We start from the raw sequence: 23,132 nt of genomic DNA, 5'->3' as shown, positions 1-23,132 counted from the left end.
TTATTATTATTATTATTATTATTATTATTATTATTATTATTATTATTATTATGGAGATCGGGGAGAAGGAAGAAGTGTGTGAAAGGATGGGGAAGAGAGACAAAGGAGAGGGATCGAGAAAGAAGGGCTTGCTTTCCAGCCTGTTGTTGTTGTGTAGGAATCCCATTAGGACCATTGTTTCCATAGTGTCAATGCAGTGTCAGAATCAATAGCGTCCATTATTGGGGTCCGGATTCTCCTACTCCATTTGTGGCTTAGGGAATTCCATTAGGGACCATTGTTGCATCGGAATTATTGTGTTGGGGTTCCACAGTGTTGCTTAGGGATTCCATATCACGTCCATTGTTGACCGAATTCCACAGCCTCCATTGTTACGTAGGGCTTCCATATATGTCCAGTGTTGACTGACTTCCACAACATCCATCATTGTGTAGGGATAATGTCCACTGCTGATTGAATTCCACAGCGTCCATTGTTGTGTCAGCAGTTGCATCGGAGTCTATAGTGTCCCTTGTTGTGTCGGGAATACCATAGTATCTATTGTTGTGTCAGATTCCGTAGTGTCCATTGTTGCGTTGGAGTCAATAGCATCCATCGCTGCGTGAAGATGCCACAGGGTTCGTTGTTACATTGCGTCAGTGTCCATTGTTGCGTTGGAGTCAACAGTATCCATTGCTGCGTCAAATTCCATAGTGTCCATTGCTGCGTTGGAGTATCCATTGTTATGTCGGGATTCCATAGTGTCCATTGCCGCACTGGAATCGCTAGTCCCCATTGCTGTTTGGGGATCCCATGGTGTCCGTTGTTGCGTTGGAATTAATAGTCATCATTCTTGTGTCGGGAATCTTCAGCACAATTGTCCATCGGAATCAATAGGGTCCATTTTTGGGACTCCAGAGGACCCATTGTTGGGTAGTGATTGTCCGAATCGGACAGGGTCCATTATTGTGTCGGGATTCCCTTAGGGACCATTCCTGCCCGGGGATTCCCTAGTGTCCATTGTGACGTCAGCAGGGTTCCATTAGGGACCCCATTGTTGCGTCAGGATTCTACAGCGCCCATTGTGACGTCAGGCCTGGTTAGATTCTAATTCGTAAAACCAACAGACAGACAGATTTCTGATACACAGATTTCACTGAACCTAGTCCTGATCAATAGAATCACGTCCAAAAACCCGCAAGCAGCAGTCCCTTTATTGGGCAGATAGATAGATAGATAGATATACAGACAGACAGACAGACAGACACACAGACAGAGGTCTGAGAGATGGATTTCTGACAGATTTCATCTGGAACGAGTCCTGATAAACTGAATAACACCTAAAAATCCAGGAACAGTAGTACTTTTGTTGGGCCCACCGACAGACAGACGGACGGACAGACAGACAGACAGACAGACAGAGAGAGAGAGAGAGAGAGAGAGAGACTGCTTATAGATTTCCTCTGAACCGAGTCCTGATAAATAGAATAACATCCAAAATCCATTGACAGAGATACTTTTACTGGGCCCATAGATAGATAGATAGATAGATAGATAGATAGATAGACTTCCTCTGAACCGATTCCTGATAACCAGAATAACATCCTCAAATGCCACGAACAGCCATACCTTTATTGGGCCGATAGATACATAGGTAGATTGATTGATTATTGAGAGCTTTCATCTGAACCGATAAATAGAATTACACAACTGATTGATTTGATTTGATTGATTGATTTCAGATAAATCTGTTTAATCCCAACCGAGTTCTTCCTTCCAGTTTAATTCCTTCGAGGGGCCTTTCCTTCATTTCAGCCGCCTTCTGTCGGCGTTACTTTGGAGTAACAGTTGACTCCCGTTATTTCATTTCCTTTCATTTTTTGGCCTTTTGAGGCACCGAGGTTTTTTTGTTTTTTTGTTTTGTTTTTATTATTATTATTATTATTATTATTATTCCTCCCTTTTAAAGCCAGGAAAATATGAAACGTCTCCTTTGTTTGTGTTTCAGAAATAGAATAATATTTGTTTTCCGCTGGCGGCTTGGTTGTATATATATATATATATATATATATATATATATATATATATATTAGAAGGTATTATTGCTAAATTCCTCAGTTAAATATGTTCTTTTCTAATTTGATACGATTGGATTTAATATTTTTGGAGGCAATAAATAAATACAGTATTCTTTCATTGGAAGAATATTTGAAATGTTTCGATGGGAAAAAGTGGAAGATGGTTATAATTACAATTATCCATAAATAAAATAAAATCAATAATTGCAAACGGAGAGAGAAACCAGCTAGAAAGTAATATTATTAAATCCCCTTCATTAAATAGGATTGTTAATTTGATGGAGGAGGGATTAGATTTAGCATTTTGAGGCAGTTCGTATGCCTTTACTGGGAATAGTAGTTGAATTACTTGGAGGGGAGAAAGGTATCACAGTTCTGGATGGAGAGAGAAACCTGAGAATTTGCTCGACTAGAAACATTATTATTAAACCCCTTCATTAAATAGGATTGATGATTTGATGGTTGGGGTTGGATTTAATATTTTGGGGCAGTTAATATTCCTTTACTTGGAAGAGTAGTTGAATTACTTGGATGGAAAAGATGAAAGTAAGAGGTGGAACAATTCTGGATGGGAAGCGAATCCTGAAAATTCACTCAGCTGGAAGTATTATTATTATTATTATTATTATTATTATTATTATTATTATTATTATATCCATTTAATAAGTTCATTAAATATGATTGATAATTTGGCAGTTTGGGGTTGGATTTGGTATTTTGGGGCAGTTAATATTTACTTGAATAAAACAACTGTTTTGATAGAGAAAGTGGAAGGAAGTTTTCTTGTCTAGAATTATTATTATTATTATTATTATTATTATTATTATTATTATTATTATTATTATTATTATTATTATTATTATTATTATTATTTTCCTTCATTAAATATGACTATAATTCGAAAATTGGGGTTGGATTTAGCAATTTTTGGGCAGCTCCTATCCTTTGCAAGAATATCCTGACATAATATTATATTTATAAATAATATTAGTAGTAGTAGTAGTAGTAGTAGTAGTATATTTCTTTGCCATTTTAGTTAATATCCATTTGCTGGAATAATAGTGGGATTATTTTGATGATGGAAGTGGAAAGTAGAGATATAACAATTCTGGATGGAGAAAGAAACTTGGGAATTAGCTCTGCTAGGATTATTATTATTATTACTGTATTATTAATTCCCTTTATTAAATATGACTGCTAATTTGATGGCTGGGTTTGGATTTAGGATTTGGGGATGATAATATTGATTTAGAAGGAATAGGTGTTGGATTATATTGCTGGGGAAAGAAAAGGGGAGGAAGTATCACCATTTGGGAAAGGAAGATTTAAATCATCAATCTGGATTAATAAATCCTATTATTATTATTATTATTATTAATTATTATTATTATTAATTTTTTTGCTGTTGGAAAATAATTCAAGGCCAAAGATGGGGCAGAACTGATAGAATAATCCACGCTGAAACCTTTTAAATCCAGTCCAGCCTTTAAGGCACCGAAGACCGGCAAAGTCGCATAGAAAAAGGTGTATTTTGCCTATGGCTTTCCTTGAGTGTAAATCCAAAGGAAAGCAAAGGGGAATACTTTCGAGTAAAGGTGGAATTCTTCAGCCATTTGGCGATTCCAGGGCGAAAGATGGGGGGAAATAGTGGGAAAAGGTCTGATTTTGTGATTTTGAAAGAAGTCTAATTTTGAAGACTTTTAAAGCCTTTTATTTTCATTATAGGGAAAATGTGGAGGAAAATCTTCCTTTAAAATAAGGAAATTAAAGCAAGGAATATACTCAAAGCAAAGAGGAAGACAAATGGCACCATTCTGAAAATCTAAAGAGGAAAATTATTATTATTATTCTATATTAATGAATTCTTAATTAATTAATATTAAAACTCAGCGTCCCGGTTTTTCTTTTCTCCCCCCCCCCCCATTCTTAAGCAGTTTTCTTGGAGAGGTTTCCTCGGGAGGAAAAGAAAAAGAGCCCGAGAATTTGGTCGGGAAGCAAAAGTCGGCAAATAAAAAACCGGGTCCTCGTCCGCACTGCAGAGTCCGAGGGACTAAAGCGGATTAAAACCAAGGCAGCCTTGGTTTTGGATTGTGAGGGGGGTGAGGAGAGAAAGGGGTTTTGGTAGGAGGACGGCTCCCAAATTATTATTATTATTATTATTATTATTATTATTAATTTATAATTTTGAATTTGGGACAGTTCAATGCAGCTAAATTCTGTCTTTTCCAGGCCTTCTCTTTGCCCTCGCGTTTCAATTGGCTATTTCTTTCCATCTCCTCCTCCTCCTCCTCCTTCTTTCTTTCTTTCTTTCATTCATTTCTCCCTCCCTTTAATCAATTCCTTCCACCGTTTTTTCTTTCTCCTTCCTTCCTTCCTTCCTTCCTTCCTTCCTTCCTTCCTTCCTGTTGCTTTCCTTTCCTTACTTCCTTCTCCCTCTCTTGCTTGTCTTTCCTTCCTTCCTTCCTTCTTTCCTTCTTTCCTCACTTGCTTGCTTTTCTTTCTTTCATTTCTTCTATTCTTGCTCGTTTCCTCCCTTCCATTTTCCTCCTTCCCTTCCATCTTTCCTTTCCACTCTTCCTTCCCTCTTTGCTTGTCTCTTCCCTTCCTCCTCTCCCTCCCCTATCCCCCTTCCTCGTTCCTTCTCTCCTTTTTGTCTCTTTCTCTCTCCCTCCCTCATTCCTCTGGCCTGTCTTTCCCTCTCCAAAGAACCCCCTCATTCTCTGGGTCCTAGGTGACCCACCCCAAACCAAAGCTAGGCCAGAGCCAGGCTTCCTGTGGCCCCATGGCCTTTGGGGCTTTTGCTCTCTGGGTGCCCCTTTCCTGCCCTCCTGCTTTCTCAAGAGGCCCAAAGGCAGACCAAAGACAGCCAACCTTTCCTTCTTTTCCTGGGCCCCTAAGTGCTGGGTTGGAGGCTCACCAACTGGTCAAGAGCCCTTGTTGGGGTGCACCTTCAAGTCATTTTCAATGTACAGCAACCCAGAGACAAACCTAGTTTTCTGGGCCTGAGAGGCTGTGACTTGCCCAAGGTCCTTCAGTGGGTTTCTATGGATGAAGAGGGAATCCAGCCCAGAACCCTCCTAAACCCTGAAGGTGCCTTGAATCCCATTCTGGGTGAAGGGAGGGATATACATCCTACAAATAAATAAATCTCCAGAGTCCAGGTCCGAGGTCCAAATCTCGACACCATGCTGTTAGAGTAGATCCCTTGAATTAAGATCCCTTGAAACCCACTGTGTGATCTTGGGCGAGTCACATACTCTCAGCCCCAGAAAATCCTGTGACTGGAGCATGCTCATTGAGTTAAATGTCCAATATGGAGATACTAGACATTAAACTCAATGAGTGTATTCCAGTTGAGTCTAACCAGTCCAAGGGAGGACAAAGTTGGCTGGGAGGAACCAACACAAAGGAGGCTCTGCCACTTGGAGCCTCCTCTTCTCTCAGGCCCCTGAGGCCCTGAGAGCTTTCTAGACTGTTTTGGTGACTCCAGCATTTGCATCTGAATCAGCAGCTGCTGCCCTGGCAAAGCCATATTGCTAAGCTACTATATTCACTAACCCAGAAGTCTCCTCTTTCTCCACTTCCTTCTGAAATCTAATGAAGACCTAAACCAAGCTAAATTTGAATATTGTCAAAGCCTCTGACTCCCCCATTTCACCTTAAGACACTGAAGGCAATGTCACCATGATTTCAGCATCCTTATCAAACCTCCCCTTCCAAACCTTTTTTTGGGTATCTATTTGCTCTCAAATAAAGCCAGTGGCCTCCCAAGTTTGCATGCATTTGAGCTGTTTCAGTTGAGCTAATAATAGGCATGATGCTAGTCCAATGTTTGGCATTTCTCAAATGGCCCACACTTGGGCAAGTCACATTCTTTCAGTCCATGGTGAACCTCCTCTGAATAAATCTTGCCAAGAAAACTCTAGGAGAGGGTCGCCATGAGCCCAAATTGACCTCAAGGCACCCGAGAACAAGCTCCTCTGAACCCTCATGTGCTTTACAAATGAATGGGTCCTAGACCAAATCAAGCCTGAACCCTGAACCCAGATTACTTTTTTAGATGGCTAAACTGAGGCTGTCGTACTTTGGCCACCTCATGAAAACACACGAATCACTAGAAAAGACAATAATGTTTGGGAAGGTAGAAGGTGGACCAGCATGACATAGTGGCTTGAGTGTTGGACTATGACTCTGGAGACCAGGGTTCAATTCCCAGCTCAGCCATGAAACCTATGGTTTCAGTGCCAGCCTTGACCAGTTGGTGATCCTCCAACCCAGCTCTTAGGGGTCCAGGAAAAGAAGGAAAGGTTGGCAAGGGAGAGGGAGGACTGTCCTTGGTCTGCTTTTGAGCATCTTGAGAAAATAGGAAGACATGAAAGTGGCACCCAGAGAGCAAAACTCCAAAGGTCACTTTGGGCAAGTCACACTCTCTCAGAGGAAGGCAGTGGTAAACCTCCTCTGAACAAATCTTGCCAAGACAAACCCATGATAGGTTTGCTTTAGGGTCACCATAAGTTGGAAACGACTTAAAGGAGCACAGCCAGAAAGGTAGAAGGCAGGAGAAAAAGAGAAAGACCACATTGCAGATGGATAGACTCCATCAAGGGAGCCTTGAGTCTGCAAGACCTGAGCAGGGCTGTTGATGACCAGGTGACTTGGAGGTCTCTCATTCATGGGGTCGAAGTGGATGGCAGCCAACAACCACAACCATGAAGACCCATATAAGATTGTGCTCTTACTTCCCAGAAACAAGCCTCTCCAGATACTAAATTTCTCCTGAATTCACTGGCACTCAGATGTGATTAACATGATTAAGGTCTCACCCCTGTCGCTCTCTGCCTTGCATCCTTTGTTTAGCATTTTGTATTCAGTTGTTTTATGACTTTGGGGGAGGAATGAATCGAAGATAGGAAGATAGTTGCCTTTTCTCTTTTCATCGGAGCTGGCTTGAAGGCCTGTCACAATAAAGATGAAGAAAAGGGAGACAAGAAGGCTAGGTGCAATTTAGATTTTTGAAGCCAGTTGGTTGGAAATGTAGGAATCGGCACCACCATCCAAAATGGCTGAGTTCACTCTTGGAAAACAGGCCTTTGGAACAGCCAGAGCCAGGCTTAGTAGCTACTCCAGCTGAAATGTGAAATATTTCATGAACGGCACAAGAGTCGGGCAGGTCATGCGTCTGTGTGCATGTGCGAATGGCAGAGAAAGGTCAGCAAAGTCCAAATGCGTTCAAACTGTGCATTCGAAAAAGAGAGAGAGATCTCACTACAACATTATCAGCATGTGGCAGCCTCCCAGCTTTGGGGGAAAATAATGATTTTTGGGTTTGATAGACATAGTTTTAAGTCAACTTAATTATTTTAGAATTAGCATTGTCACTCAGTGTGTCGAATGACTGAACAGGACAGATATTTTGATGCTGTAGAGAATAAATGGCTTGGGATCTAAAGCGTGTGTTTTCGTATGCATTTAAAGGGTGAGTCAAAGAGTGAGTGAGAGAAAATCTTCTATTAATGATGCCTTTTATAATTAGCTTCTTCCTTCTGCATGAAGGTATTAAATGTAACTACCGACTGGAAGAAAGTGTTGGATATGCTGGTTCGTCGTGTATAACGTAAAAACATACATTATTAGAAAGATAAGTTCTGGTTAGATCCTTGAAAGGTTATCAGACTTTATATAAAGGGAGAGTTGTTCTGATTATTATTAGTTCTCAACTAGAGTAGACCCATGGAAACAATGAGTTTTACCATGTTGACCCACCATTCAGCAATTTGAATGGTTTTGCTTTAGTTGGGATTCACCAACAGGGTTCAGATACGTATCCTTGGCTTCATCCTTGGAGATATGTTGTCCTCCTAGATCTGTCCCTCTCACAGGTTACAATAAAGGGGAATAAAACCAGCTTATGTGAGTTCCTTGGGGCAGGGATCTTGTGCGTCACGCGGTGACAAAGCTTGAAGGCTCGCAACATCTCAAAGCCTCCTTCTCAAAGGTTCATGCGCAAGCGACATTTCAAGGTGCCAGCTCTTTTATTTGTTGTGGGTTTCTTTTGCCCGGAGGCTGTTTCCCTCCTCTTCTCTCTCTTCCTCCCCCTTTCTTTCTTCTCCCCCTCTTTCTCTTTTCCTTCTCCTCCACTTCATGCTTGTCACTAAAATTTAAGGCCCTCTTTGTGTGGAGAGTGGGGTAGAACATGGTCACTTCAATCGGGGCAACATAATATGACTCCACAAGTAGTCTGGCGGCTAACAAAAGGCGACATCTCTTGTTGTACATCCCTCTTTTGTCTGACATTCAGGAGGCTTCCCAAAAGATCCTGAAGTGAAGCTTGTGGAGGAAAGGAGGGGGGATGTTGGTAGGGAGGAGAGCAACTATGCGCACTTCATAGCGACAGGCCCCAAATCCCTTGCCATGGAAACAGGATAGTCATAGGGAACAAGATGTGGGGTGTATAAATATGGCCAGGGTTATAACTTCTGGCTCTGAATACTTGGGGATTAATGTCACCCCTTTTATATATATTAAATAAAAAACCCCACAGTGACACCCCCCAAATGTGTTATTTCAAATGGAGGCTTCAGCTTGTGTCAGGATGGTTTGCACGCTATTAAAGTTCAGCCTTAAAAAGACATGTCCTCTGCAGGAATCTTGCAGATTTCAAAGGCCTTTGGGTTTCAGGTTGGCAGCAAAATGCTCCCCGTCTCCAAGAGAAAAGAGCTCTGGGAATTTACCCAACACCTTTCTACTGATATCTGTTCATTGGATAGAATAAATACTTGGACGTGTCACATAAAACATGGCGTAGTTTTGTAGTTGGAAAGGAGTTGCAACTTTCAGTAGCTGCAAAGTTGGACGGTGCATTTTGCGGTTGTTGCTATTGTAGATTATTTTGGTAATGCTGGAAAAAGCCTGGATATACCATTTGTCTTTTGGATCGCTCCTTTCCCCAGGTAGGGCTTCAGAACAATATATTAACTTTTGGCTCTGGACACACAGTCGTGACTAAAGGAGTAGCAAAATTTGTATTCCATGCTGCCAAAATGAGGAAGCAGGATTGTTTGGTGGTTTGAAATTTATCATCATTTTCTCCATTCTTATTAGATGATGAAAGGCGTTTTATTTTTAAAGACTCCAGGCCTAGCCTCGCTTTTCTGGAAATAAGCTACTTGCAATGTGGCAAGGCTTACCTCTGAGTAGACATGGAGAAGATTGGCGAATGTTTTTACACATGGAATCAGATATTTGTATTATTGTTTAGCTGTTAATTTTTTAAAAAGGGCTCTGAAGTCTGCAGTCTACTGAAAAAAATTCATCTCTGAATATTTTGTTTAAATGCATAATAATCATGGTTGGATATGAACCCATTAGAGCTCTATGATCTTTCTCTCTGTCCTATCGCCGTCTCAGGCCTGTTTGGAGAAGGTCTCCTTGGTGGTTGCTCCCAGACTTTGGAAGGCTTTACCTTCTTAATGGGGAATGGGATCAGTTCTTGGGGGTTAACATGGTTTTCAGAAACTCATTCAAATATTAGATTTTGGATGAAAAGTTAGGGTGGGAATATTGTTGAACATCAGACACAATAATCGGTACCTTTGGGGAAAACAGCAACAACTGTGGTTCCAGTAGTGCTAAGTACTTTGGCAGCAATTCCAAATGGACTGACAAAAGACATAAAATCCCATGGATAGGATGACAATAGCGCAATGACACAAAGATGCTGCTTGGTAGGTGCCACATTATCCAATAATACTGCACTGAATCATAGATCCTTGAACAGAATCTGAATCACCGATAGTCTAAAACTCTAGTAATAGTCTGAATAACAACAACAACAGCAACATAGCAATCATAGTTGGATATGAACCTATTAGAGCTCTGACATAAAATGCAGAGACCCTTCTCTCAGTTCCTGCATCTCTTCCTCCTCTTTCTTCTTCTTGTTATTTATTTGAAGACAACAGCGTACATATTTGTGCATCTAAAATAGTAACTGTGAACTTTGATCTATCAAGTAGTCAAGTATACCTTTTATGTGTTCCATCAGTTTTGCGTACATGTATATGTGTGAATTTTAAACGGGGGTATGAATGTGTAGGTTTGCTTTGGAGAGAATAAGACCGAGCAAATTTCATTCTAACACCATGGTACCATTCGTTGCAAGTTGGCTTGAATTTCCTAGCGTGATGCAAAAAGGCACACTGTGTCGAGAACATAAGAACATGTGAACCTATTTAGGTACAGTTCGGCTCAATCTTATTTCCACATTAGCCATGGGCTGTAGCAGAAACGCACGACACGGCGCATAAAACTGTGGAATAACGAAACCCATATCTTGCAGATGGCTGTAATGGACAGCAACGAGACTAACATTGAAATGATGGATGAAGTTGTTTTGAAGGCTGGTGAGGAAGCAACTAAAAAGGCTTCGGTTGAGATTCCTAACCAACAGAAGTGTTCGTGAGGAATGTTGACTTTTGCCCATGTTTGCGATAGTGTCAACAGTCACATGTGAATGAAAATGATGGTTGATCCCTGTTTACTGATGCATGTTTACTTGGAAAGAAGTCCAGCTGAGTTCCAGGGTGCTTACTTCTTTCCCACATGTATTTTAAGAGTGCAGCCTAAGTTTATGACCATCTGAAAAACTGCAGGCGAATCTCAAGATCTGCAATGCAGGTGACTCTTAAGAGATCCCTCTTTGTGGTATCTTAGCCAAACACCGGTGTGTGTCTGAAAACATCAGATGACACAATTCACTAGAAAAGATAACAATGCTTGGCAAAATGCAAGGCAGTAGAAAAACATGGGGATGGATAGACTTAATCTTGGAAGCCAAGGCCCTAGGTTTGCATTGCAAGACCTGAACAGGGTAGTTGATGTCTAGGACACTTGGAGATCTCTCTTTTATAGGGTCATTGTATGTCGAAGTTGGCTGGACAGCAATAGGAAATGTACGAAAAGGGAAGATTTATATTAGACTCTGAAATCTTCACACCCGACTCCCAAAAGTATAGCAGTTGACATCGAACATACTTTGGATATTTGTTGAAATCTCTATAACATTGCATACCCAACGTTCGGGGAATCGTCTGTGTGTGCATGCGTGTTATTCATCTATTACAAATCCCATGCAGCCCAGAGAAGATGAAAGTCCCTTAAGATATATCGTCAGAGCTTTTCTAATTGGCAATGGTAGCAAATGGCTGAAAGGCGGGTTGGTGGAGCGGCGTGTATCCGTGGCGGAGAGAGAATAAAAAGATATCAACATGTTGGCCTTTTGTTAGATCACAGCACCTCTTTGACACGACAAGGTAGCCTGCTGGGTCTGCTCCATGGTTAGATAGCAAGAAAACACCAGCAGGAAGCAAGGGAAAGAGGAGGAGTGAAAGACACAGTAAATCAGTTTGTATCTCTTCCCCTCCCTTTCTCCTTTCTCCAGTGTTTTTCATGTGAAAAAATGCAACCACATGCAATTAAATGCGAGTTTTCCTGAAAATCCACAGCCACCCCTTTCTCCCCATTAATTTAGGACCAAATCCCTGGATTTCATTCCATTTAAACAAACAAGCAAACAGCCCAGGGATTGCCATGCTCTTTCAAATAGCAAGAAACACATTCCTAGGTTCCTGTGCCTTGGAATCTGTTTTGGAGACAAGACATTGCAGGGAGGCTCACGTCGATTGTTATGAAATGTGAGTTTATGCACACTAAAGTGTGTGCGCATGTTATTTTCTATTAACTTTGGATTGCCTCTTGCGCGTAAACATTTGTGCTTCGTCTGTGATCTTAAATGTGTTTACTCAGAAGTAAGTTGGTCTCAAAATAAATCTGGAAACCATTGCTGAACACTCGGGAGAAATCGGAGTTGGGATTGCGGCCTGTTGTAAAAAGTAATTGCCGCTGATACCATTTGCAGATTTGGTCGTTTTATGGTTGAAGATAACAAGAGATAATCACTTTTTCATTTTAACCATGCAATTACTAGCTCTATCGGTAGATCAATCGACTTGTCTGGCGGTCGATTAATTGGCAATAACGGCCAATCTTAAATGGTGGAAATAAACCTCCACTGAAATCAAGGGAACTTTTGGAGAAGGAAATTCTGGCGAAACCAATAGAGTTTGCAACACTGTTTTGAATGTATTATTGTGAGAACATGTTCAGCTGAACTGGAGGTAGAATGATGGTTTTATATCTCATCTGGTTAAGACAAGTTCCTTTGAACGGCGGCCTGGAAAAACGCTTTAGCACCAAATGTTTAATTTTTACAAAATTATTCCGATGAAATTACTTAATCGTCTGCGTTAACGTGTTTTAAAACCATTCGAGGCCCTTTGCTGTTTTGAACCCCAAATGATTTAAAACAGAGAAAATCCACTACGCTTTCCAAACAATTGCGCTCCTCCTTTCCATTTTCAATACGATGAGAATAATTAGAAATTTTACAGTTTCTTTAAATACAATAAATCAAACCTGCGCAATATTTCTCCAAACGTCTGGGGGAATAGTAATTTAAGACAGCCGTATGTGTTTTGTAGGTAATACGTACTACCAAAGTTAGTGCAAAAAAACATATTTAGGATCACATTGTAAATAAGTGGGAAAACAGCCAAATTCTCCACCTCGGGAAACATGTCAGCCAAACTAAATAATTTAATATATAAATAAATCCTGGAATCCATAAAAGTTTTCTTTTGGAATAGTGTTGTCCCACCTGGATAATTTTAAGGGAGGTGAGGGGGGAAAATTATATATGCTTTTTCGCTTTGAAGGAAAGGGTGTGCGAAATGAATCTTGCTTTGCGGAATAATGAAGTGGGTTATTGGGAGCTGTTTGGAATGTCGGGGAATGGAATGCAGGTGGCGAGATCAAAGGTGCACGGAAAGCACAATCTATCACCCGAAATTCACTCCACATCTGGGAGATTCGCAGATAATATCAAGCCCAGATCAAGAGCTTCTGTGTGCATGCGGCGCCTAGGGTGCTCTCGCTCATGGGCCACGGGTTGTCTTGCCCTTAGCAAACTTTTGGGGTTTTCGCCCCTGGCGGTTGCATGCATCATGTGCTAAACTAGTTAGAGGTACTGCTTTTCACCACTTGGTGGATGGATGTAGATGATGTGGCCGCAACCTTTGTGAGCTGCAAATGTGCTTGGAACAAATTCATCACTGATCGAGATGTAGCCATGATCCACCTCTAGGGATGAGTAGTCTGCATTGTGACATTAAAAGTAACAAGTGTTTCAAAAGATGCGTGCATATTCCCTGATGGACAAGTTCTGGAGAACCTCAAGGCTTGCTCATTGCTTTGTGTCGTTGTTGGAGTTAGCTGGCTCTGATTTATGACAACCCTGTGCCTTTTCATATGTTTCCAACCAACTGGCTCGGGTCAATAAAACTCTAATGTCATCTATCCTTGTCTTCTCATGGTTCTTCAAATGTGGGATCGTGTGCCTTCTCATTGACTCTTATGGCTTATGAGGACTCTATTCGAAGGAGGGTTACCTTCCTCTAAGGCTGAGAGAGTGTGTTTTCCCAAGGTCACCCAATTGAGTGGGGATTCAAACCCCAGTTGTCTAGCGTTCTAGTACAACACTGAAGCCAGTACACCATGGTGGTTTTTCTTGTATTGTCATACTTAATAAAGTGTTAGATGATTGCCACTTTGATATTATGTGAAGTCGAAGGCTTTCATGGCCAGCATCCATAGATAGCCACAGATGCAGTGAAACATCAGGAATAAACTCTTCTAGAACATGGTCACAAGGCCCGAAAAACCCAGAAAAAACATTGAGATTATCTTCTAATGGACAAATTTTCAAATTGTGACTGTTTACATAGACACATTTTAACTTTTACATTAACGGTGGGTGGGGGAGATATCCCAATCGGATGAACACTTGCTTGGCAATGAATCCATAGGATTTACCTTTGAGCAAATGCGTATAGATTTGAAGCCCAAATGAAGGAATCATCACAGGTTCCTTTTCTTTGCCACTGATGGTATTGTGTACATTATCGAAATGTGTGGATGTCTTTGCAAGAAAATGAAGGGACTAGGAGACATTTTCAGTTTGTAAATACAAGTTGCCGATTCATTCTCGTCTCTGGTCTCCTTCTTACCCAAACACTCTGGAACTGAAATAAATCTCTATGTTAAGTATTCCAACTTTTGAGCCTTTAAAAGTTTTGTAGGCCTTCACGCTCGGTTGTACAATATAAACTAGCACTCCGGACTGCGATTGCGATTTATATCCTGGATTCCTGTTTAATAGATACATCTCAGTGCTTTGGTCCAAGTTTTGGAAAGGCTTGATTGATTGTGGCTTTTGAAAAGCAGGAAGCGTCGGTAGACGCCAGGAGGATTTCGACAGCCAAAACGTTGAAATCCTAGATCAGAAAAGGGTTTCCTTTGCTAGCTTTTGAGGGAGCAGGTTTTAGGTGTGCGGCAGCTATAGTCAGCAGTCTAGCAAAATGAAGATTTAAAAAATAATAGCGCCCCCCCCCCATGAAATTGTCCTACAATCCTCAAATTTCTAACATTGCAGAGTGAGACACTGAGTAGCATTCACACCTCCAGCTCTTCTCTTTTGCTATGTTTGCATTCCCTTGGTTATTTTGTCTGCCCCCTTTCTTTGGAGGCCTAAACTGTGCTGTATTTTTAAAAGCTCAACTGAAGTTGTGAAGTTGAAGGCTTTCATGGCCAGCATCCATAGTTTTTTGTGGGTGTTTCGGGCTCTGTGGCCATGTTCTAGAAGAGTTTATTCCTAATGTTTCACCTACATCTGTGACTGGCATCTTCAGAGAAAGGCTGGCATCTTCAATTGAAGTTATCAGTTACTGCAATGCTGGAAGTTTGGAGGCTGAAGTAAAATTTCATTGGGGTCAGAATTCATATGTGGGCAGGGATGACTTCATTTTGCATGCTCTCTCTTTATACCTGTGTCTGTCTATCTAGCTATCTAGCTACACTTTACTATCTGTCTGTCTGTCTGTCTGTCTGTCTATCTATCTATCTTTCTATCTATTCTTGTTTGTCTTCAAATCATTTCCAACTCACAGTGATGCTAAGGTGAACTTGTCATGGAGTTTTCTTGGCAAGATTTGTCCAGAGGAGACTTGCCATTGCTGTCCTCTAATGCTGAGAGAGTGTGACTTGCCCAAAGTCACCCAATAGGTTTCCATGCCTGAGTGGAGTCTTGAACTCTGGTCTCCAGAGTCTAATGGTCAAGCCACTATGCCATGCTAACTGACCCTGTTGTTGTATGCCTTCAACTAATTTCTGACTTGTGGCAATCCTAAGGTGAACCTATCATGGGGCTTTCTTGGCACGTTTCTTCAGAGGGGGTTTGCCATTGCCATATCTATCTATCTATCATCATCATCATCATCATCATCATCATCATCATCATCATCGTAGATTTCTTTGTATCCCTTTGTCTTCACTATGAACACTTGAGTCCTCCCCTCCTTCCTTGAATGCGTCAGGACAATTTTGTGGATGTGTCATCTCTTGACTACATGATAAATACCACTTTTCTGCCCAAGCTCTCCAGCAACCTGTTCTGCCTTGGCTTCTGTTGGCGGTATGTTTGGGGAAATGACTCTAGTGAACTAAATTAATGAATAAACATCCCAGGGAAGGCTTTGCTTTCATGATGGATCAAGCAGTACTCATGACGAAATTGCTTTCGCAATGCAAATGCTTCCAGCAGTGTTACGACTGGCATGGTTTCTGTAGCTGATTCCCTCTGATGTGGATATTTGTGCCCAGCAATAGCTATGTATTTATCTACCCATCTGAGCATAGCATGGCCAAAATCCAACTGCTAATCCTAACTACAATAGACTAACAGGATCAGTGACAACTCAGAAAGCCAATGCTTAGGGAAGTCGCATTGATCCAGTGGATCTATTCGGGGATTGTATGTAAGACTCAGTTTTCAATTTCAGCATCTATGGAATTCAGCCGGAGCCATATCAATTCCTGCATATAAGCTGACAACTATGTAATCCATTTTGATTTAATGAGTCTAATCTAGATGGGACTAACAACACAATTTAGAGTCAACCTAGTGATTTGGGCCTTGGATTATGACTCTAGAGACCAATGTTCAAATCCTGGTTCAGATATGTAAACCCATTGGGTGGCCCTGGTCAAGTCACACTCTCTCATCCTCAGAGGATGGCAATAGTAAACTCCCTCGGAAGAAATGTGTCAAGAAAACCATGTCATAGATTCGCCTTAGGGTCACCATAAGTCAGAAATGACTTGAAGGCCCACAGCAACAACAGCATACCATTTAGGTTTATACTTGATGGGGAGACCCTGCAACTTTCCTGATAATGTTGGATGGGAAGTCCCAGCAGCCCCAGACAGTGGTGAGGAATTCTGGGAGTTGCAGTCCAATAATATCCAGAGGGGCACATGATTCACAACCTGGTTAGGTGGAGAGATGCCGCAGATATGTGGAGAGCTAGTGTGGTGTTGTGGTTTGGGCATTGAACTACAAATCTGGAGACCGGGGTTCAATTCCCTGCTCAGCCATGGATACCCACTGGGTGACTTTGGGTGAGTTACACTCTCTCAGCCTCAATAAACCTCATGATAGGTTCTAAATCTAAAACATTAAATTAAAGAACAGTCTATGGGAGATGAGGGTTTCTCATCGGTAACCAAACATTGACATTTCTTCATGTCAGTCCGTTCTTTCTTCGCCCTGCTTCGTAGAAATGGGTTGGGTGTTGCGTTTGTTTTGATCCTCTCTGAGTGATCGAAATGTTCCAGGTTACATAAACATTACATCCCTCTCTCTCTGTCTCTCCCTCTCTCAGTCTCTCTCTCTCCCCCTCTGGTAACATTTAGTGCACAATTTTGCAACTCCACCTTGGAAAGAAAAACCAGGAGGGATTGCCTTCAAGTAAGCTCCTGCCTTGTTTTGCAGAACCAAGAATGGCTTGCTTTATGGGAAAGAGGGAGACGCAGGTCGCCACTGAGTTTGTGGAGCAAGGGAACAAAGATCTCTCCTATTGTGCATGGCTGGGTGGTAACAGATACAGCACAGAGAGGGCCCAGTTAATGGCCATGCTCTGGTTAGAAAATTTGCATCACTTGGAAGAGGGGGAGAAAAAAGGATCCTTTTCTCATTAATCCCCAAGAACCCAGCACTGTGTTGGTATCTTGTGTCAGAAAATCCCGATCAGCTGTTGCATGGAAACTTGCCATCGTTTTGGAATGCGTGATGCTGTTTGTCTTTTCGTTCTTGGTTTGTAGGGAGTATGACTTTTTCCATGCACCGCTGACAGAATACAGAAATGGAGCCATTGTGGGTTTGGATTACTTTTGCTAATTTGTTGTCATGTGCTTCCAAGTCGACTCTGACTTATTGTCACCCTCTCCGAGATTTATTCAGAGGGGATTTGCCATTGCTTTTCTCTGGGAGTTTGAGAGAATGACTTGCCCAATTCAGTGAGTTTTCATGACTGAACAGGGATTTGAACCCTGGTCTCTTAGAGTCCTTGCTGAATATCCCTCTACCCTGTTGTTGCTATTGCTTTTGCTGTTACTGTTGTTGAGGGCCTTCAAGTCATTTCCAACATATGGCAACCCGAAGGCATAGTGGAATTCAAGGTGGCTATGAATAGTATGAAATATTTGTATGAAAGAGTATGAAACACTATTTGGTAATATGCAGATCCTGTGATTATACTCTTTTCTTCCTGCCTTCCTTTAAAAAAGGCATCCATGGAGGTGCTTGGGGGAGCCTTTTCAGCAGCATTTAATGAGAACTGACATCAAATTATGTTCAAGATGTCAAAACTTCCCCATCGCAAGAGACTTGGGCAAATGGGGAAGGGTGGAAGAACAGTAATGAAAAGCAGCCGTGATTTCTGAAACGTGTGAGGAAGGGATTCTGACAAATTATAGAGCAGACCAAGTTGCTCTACAGGTCTGCCCATATGATGCCAACTCAAAATGAAATGTATAGATTGATCTCAGATTATGTCTGTCCACAAGTTAGTTTCTGTGAGGTCCTCCGTCTCCTTGCATCCCCAGCATCCCCCATAACATCTTATGGATGAAAATCAGGACATTTGGGACCAACATGGTGTAGTGGTTTCAGTGTGCATCCAGCTTGGGAGTTTCAATGCATATTGGTAGAACCTCATGCCCATCGTGTCATGCATTTTTGCAATTCGGTAACAGGGTTTCTCAGATCCTCTGCTGCATAACTAAGTGTACATAAAGATACATAACATATACCATAAGAGAGCATTGTGGCTGTTGTTAGTATTAATTCCATTGCAAAGCAATTACTGAGAACTAGAGTGGTGTAGTGGTTTGAGCATAGGACTAAAGCTCTGAAGATCAGGGTTCAGTTCCCCGCTCAGCCATGGAAATCCACTGGGTCATCTTGGGAGAATTGCACTCTCTCAGCCTCAAAAATCATAAAGACAACCATAAGTTGAAAATGACTCGAAGGAACCTAATATCAATAGAGTGTCCTACTGAGGAGGAATAAAACCCCTCTCCATTGGAAAGCAAACTATATGATTGATATTGCTGAGACACTTTGTTCAGAACTGACAAAAACCTAGGAAGGAAGATACGGTTTGTTGCAACTTGTTGGGAAACGTACCTGTATTTGACTGGGGGGCAGAGTTTAGGTATGAGTTGGGAAGTTTTTGCATGGGTTCTTCTAAGCACAAGCTGTGAGGGTTTTAGGAGCTCGGTTTTCATGAGACAGCATTTATTTGGGGAATTAAAATCCGGGCAGATTTGGCTCTTAAATTCCCCCTGAAGAAGTTGGCCTGGTGACAAAAAAGAGAGGGGGGGGCATGGATAGACTCTTCACTTCTTCCTTCCAACATCTCCACCCTCAGAAGTGGTATAGTCCAGCAAGAGTGATTGGCGTGTGAAGCTGCCAATCATGCAGTTCAGCTATGGTACTGTCAGTAGAAATCGGAATCACACATTGCAGGAGGCGGGGGTCGGTGGAAAGGTTAATGCTGAAGTTTAAAGATGTTTTGCATTAAAGCCGACGATTGTATCAGTGCGCATTGCAAATCTGATTAGCAAATTTTGCTTTTGCAATTGAAATCGTGCCAAATTTCCAAATTGCACAATGTCACTCTTCTTGTGCTGCGGCTCTGTGCTGCTTTCTAGCCGTCTCGGTTTTTATCTCCAAAATTATTCTAGTCTCTTGTTACTATTTTTATGTTTCTTTATATTGTTTTGATGGTTTATGGCTGGTTTTGTGCTTCTGAGCCAGTGTGGTATAGTCGTTTGAGCACTAGACTGTGACTCTGGAAGCCAGGGTTCGAATCCTTGTTCAGCGCTGGAAACCCACTGAGTGACCTGGGGCAAGTCACACTCTCTCAGCCTGGGAGGATGGCAATGCAACCCCCCCTGAAGAAGCTTGCCAAGAAAACCTTTGATAGGTTTGCCGTAGGTTCACCATAAGTCAGAAATGACTTGGAGGCACACATCAACAACAGCAACAATGGTTGTGGTTAATAGATTTTAACCAAAATGAAAATCAAACCAAATTGTCCATATGGATATGAATGTTCACTTTGGAAATATGAACCTGAATCTCACTGGCATCTTATTACAGCAACAGCAGCAGCAACAACAACAACAGGATCAGTTAAGATTGAATCGTACTTCTTTCCAGCCCTAGTTTATTGCAGTGCTCACTGTAGACACACTGCTTGCAACCTGACACTGAAGTCTGTGTTTCTCCAACCCTCCTTCACCATATTCCCAGTGCTGATGCTGCTTTAAAATGCATCCAGCTAGACAGAGGATGAGGAAGACAAGGGAAAATGGTCAGGCATAAAAATACATTGCAAAAAGGAGCTTCACTGCCACAGGTTTTTGTTAACTAAAGGTATACCAGTAGTTTCTCCACAGAGAAGGAGGTTTACATGTGCAGCCCTGAGTAAGGAGAGGTGGGGCAACTCATCTCTTTCTGTGTGAATCTGCCCTACAGCAGGCCTTTCAACTATTTGACTGGAGTAGTTGAGAAAATGCAAAGCCATTCCCCGCGCAGTCCTCTGGAATCACTGATTCTGATGTGGTTTGAGGCTGAAACTTCTTTTTATTTTCCACGGTTGCAATTAGCCATCTTGCTGACATGTTAAAACAATAAGAGCGTATTTAGCATCCGGGTGATTCATAGTCTTGGATAGAACTCTTTTTTTTATTATGCAACATGGTGTTTCCCTTTCACTTGTCGAGACTACAGAGAGAGTCTGGGAATTCAACCCATGGGATGGTGGTGATGGGGAAGAAGAGCCTATTATGGACTATTGGCTGTGAAAGTGAAGAAAACACATAGGATAGACATAACAGTCTGATTGTCCTTCTTGCCAAACATGGCCCTCTCTGACTAGCAATAGAATTTCACAATTTTGAGTGGAAAGCTAGGTAAGCCTGAGTATTTTTTAAAACTCTGTGTGTGTGTGTGTATGTTATGTGTCGCTGTGTGTAGGGTGAGATCCTATATCTCGGTTGCACAGTGCATGTGATGCATTAAGTGTGGTCCACAACCATTGCGTTGGATGGGATTGTGGAAATGAGCCAAGATGTGGAACTGAAAGCACAGTCAAATGTGCCTGGGCCCCCTCCATGCACTATGCACATCCATGTGCTATGTCACTACGGATGTGACTGTGCTTCTGCCCTTTTGCGTTGAATGTGGCTGTGCCACATCAGGCAAGAATGTCCAAGGACTTCCACAAGGGAACTTAACATGTGGGTAAGACACTGACAGGACTCACCTGTGTTAGTATAACCAGCCCTTGGTTTCCACGGATTCTTTATCCACGGCTTGAAAATATGCAAATAATATATATAAATTCCTTGATCTTGCCATTTTAAAAGAAAGGTCACCATTTTACTGTGCCGCTGTATTTCATGGGACTTGAGTATGGTATCCATGGGGGGTCCTGGAACCAAATCCCAGCAGATACCATGGTCTCCCTGTACAAAAAATCCATGTCTCTGTAATTTTATAATACCTTAGGGGTGTGTGTGTGTGTGTATGCACTGTATAAAAAAACATATTATACTGGCGAAACACTGCAGAATATACCCACACCCTCCAGACACGTAGAGAATAAAATGTTGGTGTTTCAGTGTTGGTTATCTTGGCCATAGAGCGGATATATTCAGTGACATGGGCTATAACTTTCAATTTGTCTGAGGCCACAGCTAAACCTCTCATTTCTTCCTCTCCCATCAATCTGTTTCAAAGTCTATTCTAAGCTAGCAGTCAAGCAGAAAATACACATAAACAAGAGTGATGCATAGGGCCCACACCTTTTAACAGCCAAATTTTCATTCCCGTCCTTTCCACTCTTTGGGGACCCTTGTCTTCAGGTTGGTGGTACCTTCTATTCCCTTTAGCTTATTGATTTCAGACCTAAGACCATTAAGTGAGGTCCACAACCGTTGCCATTATGGTGTTGGAGGGAAGTGAAAGAGGGAAGATAGCAAGGAGAGAATAGCCTTGTGTTGCAGGGGATTTTATTCGGGATGTTAAGTGGAGTTTGTTTTGCCGCAACATCAATCTGTTGCTGCCTGTCATTCTTGTCCTGTATATCTGGAGACATTTGATGCCAACCATAACACCCTTTTGCTCCCCGAAGTCCTACAGGATTCTGCCCTCTAGTAGCTTCAAATGTTTATTTGTTCACAACCGACTTTCTTTTTTGAAAGAGAAATGGAAAGCCTAGACTTGACCTTAAGTCTCCAAAAGAATCCACCTTCTTTCTTCTCCACCCGGTAGAAGCAAAGTTTGTGTAATTTTTCCTAGCAAGGTGCAATTGATGAGGCAGTGAAGGCTGGGTTATTTGGCTTGAACTCTTGCTGCTGGGTGGATTTGGCTGTTTATAAGGACTTCATCGGTTTGCAGGGGTGACTTCCTCGGATTTCAAGCTGGGATTGACAGCACTTCCTAACAGGAGCCATGGCTTTGCTTAACTTTCCTCAATCAAAATAAATGTTGGCCTTCAGGTTCTGCCTTGTTCCAGTCACTCAACTGAAAGTAGCTCCAGGATTTTTCCTCCCCCCCCCCCCCCCCCGATATATTATTCTTATTCTAAAAATACAGCTTCAGAACACATTGCGAGTAAAATAGCTGAAGGCTATAATCCAATTGCATTTACCTGGGAGGTAATGCTATTGGAATGAATGGTGCTCACTTCATAGGTAAAAATGCAAGGGTGGGTGCCAGTTCTTGCACAACAGTTTTGTGAAATAATGAAGCAACTTTAAAGGTGCCTTATGCAAAATATTTGTTTATACCTAAATAATTCATAGTGAGGTCCACATAAGACTTCACAGGTTGAATTAGTCTAGGATGGCCGTCGTCTATGGTGGCTTGCAAAATATTCATTTTAAGGTGTCTGGTCTGTAGCAACCTTCCAAGTAAGACTTCACAAGATGACTTAGCCAAGGATGCCAACCAATTGCAATAGCTAACAAAATATTAATTCATAATATTAATGCAAGGTTATATAATCCACACAAGTTTTCCAAGTCAGACTTCACATTTGGAACATGCCAACCATCAATGGTAGCTTGCAAAAGATTTGTTTATGGGTCTAAAATCTCTAGCAACCTTCCAAGGAAGACTTCATGGGTTGCGTTTGTCTAGGGCTACATCTGCACTGCAGACACAATCCAGTTTGGCACCACTTTAACTGCCATGCCTCTATGATATGGAATTCTGGGAACTGTAGTTTATTGTGGCACCAGAGCTCTCCAACAGAGAAGGCTAAATGTCTCACAAAACTACAATTCTTAGAATTCTGTAGCATTGAACCATAGCAAAGTGGTGCCAAACTGCATTATTTCTGCAGTGTGGACAGCCCCCAGGATGCCACTCATCTACAAAAACTTGACTACAGAAGTCTAGGTGAGTTCCTATCCCTTGACATGGAAGTCTAGGCGAGTTCCTACAAGGATTGAATGAATTTCCTCTTTTTATTTTCTATTATTGTTCCACGGACAGGGAGAGAATTTCACCTCCAAGAAAGAAAGAAAGATCGTCACAATTAAAGTTCA

General features: G+C 41.7%; 1 protein-coding gene across 1 annotated transcript in view; it reads left to right on the top strand.

Annotated features, from left to right (window-relative positions):
* LMX1B (LIM homeobox transcription factor 1 beta) overlaps positions 1-23,132 on the top strand; it is a 121,812-nt gene that overhangs the window by 6,282 nt on the left and 92,398 nt on the right. The window lies entirely within an intron of this gene.

This window comes from Sceloporus undulatus, chromosome 7 (assembly GCF_019175285.1).
Source record: "Sceloporus undulatus isolate JIND9_A2432 ecotype Alabama chromosome 7, SceUnd_v1.1, whole genome shotgun sequence".
Taxonomy (NCBI): Eukaryota; Metazoa; Chordata; class Lepidosauria; order Squamata; family Phrynosomatidae; genus Sceloporus; species Sceloporus undulatus.
Note: the sequence above shows the minus strand (reverse complement) of the source record. Positions and strands in the feature narration are given on the sequence as shown.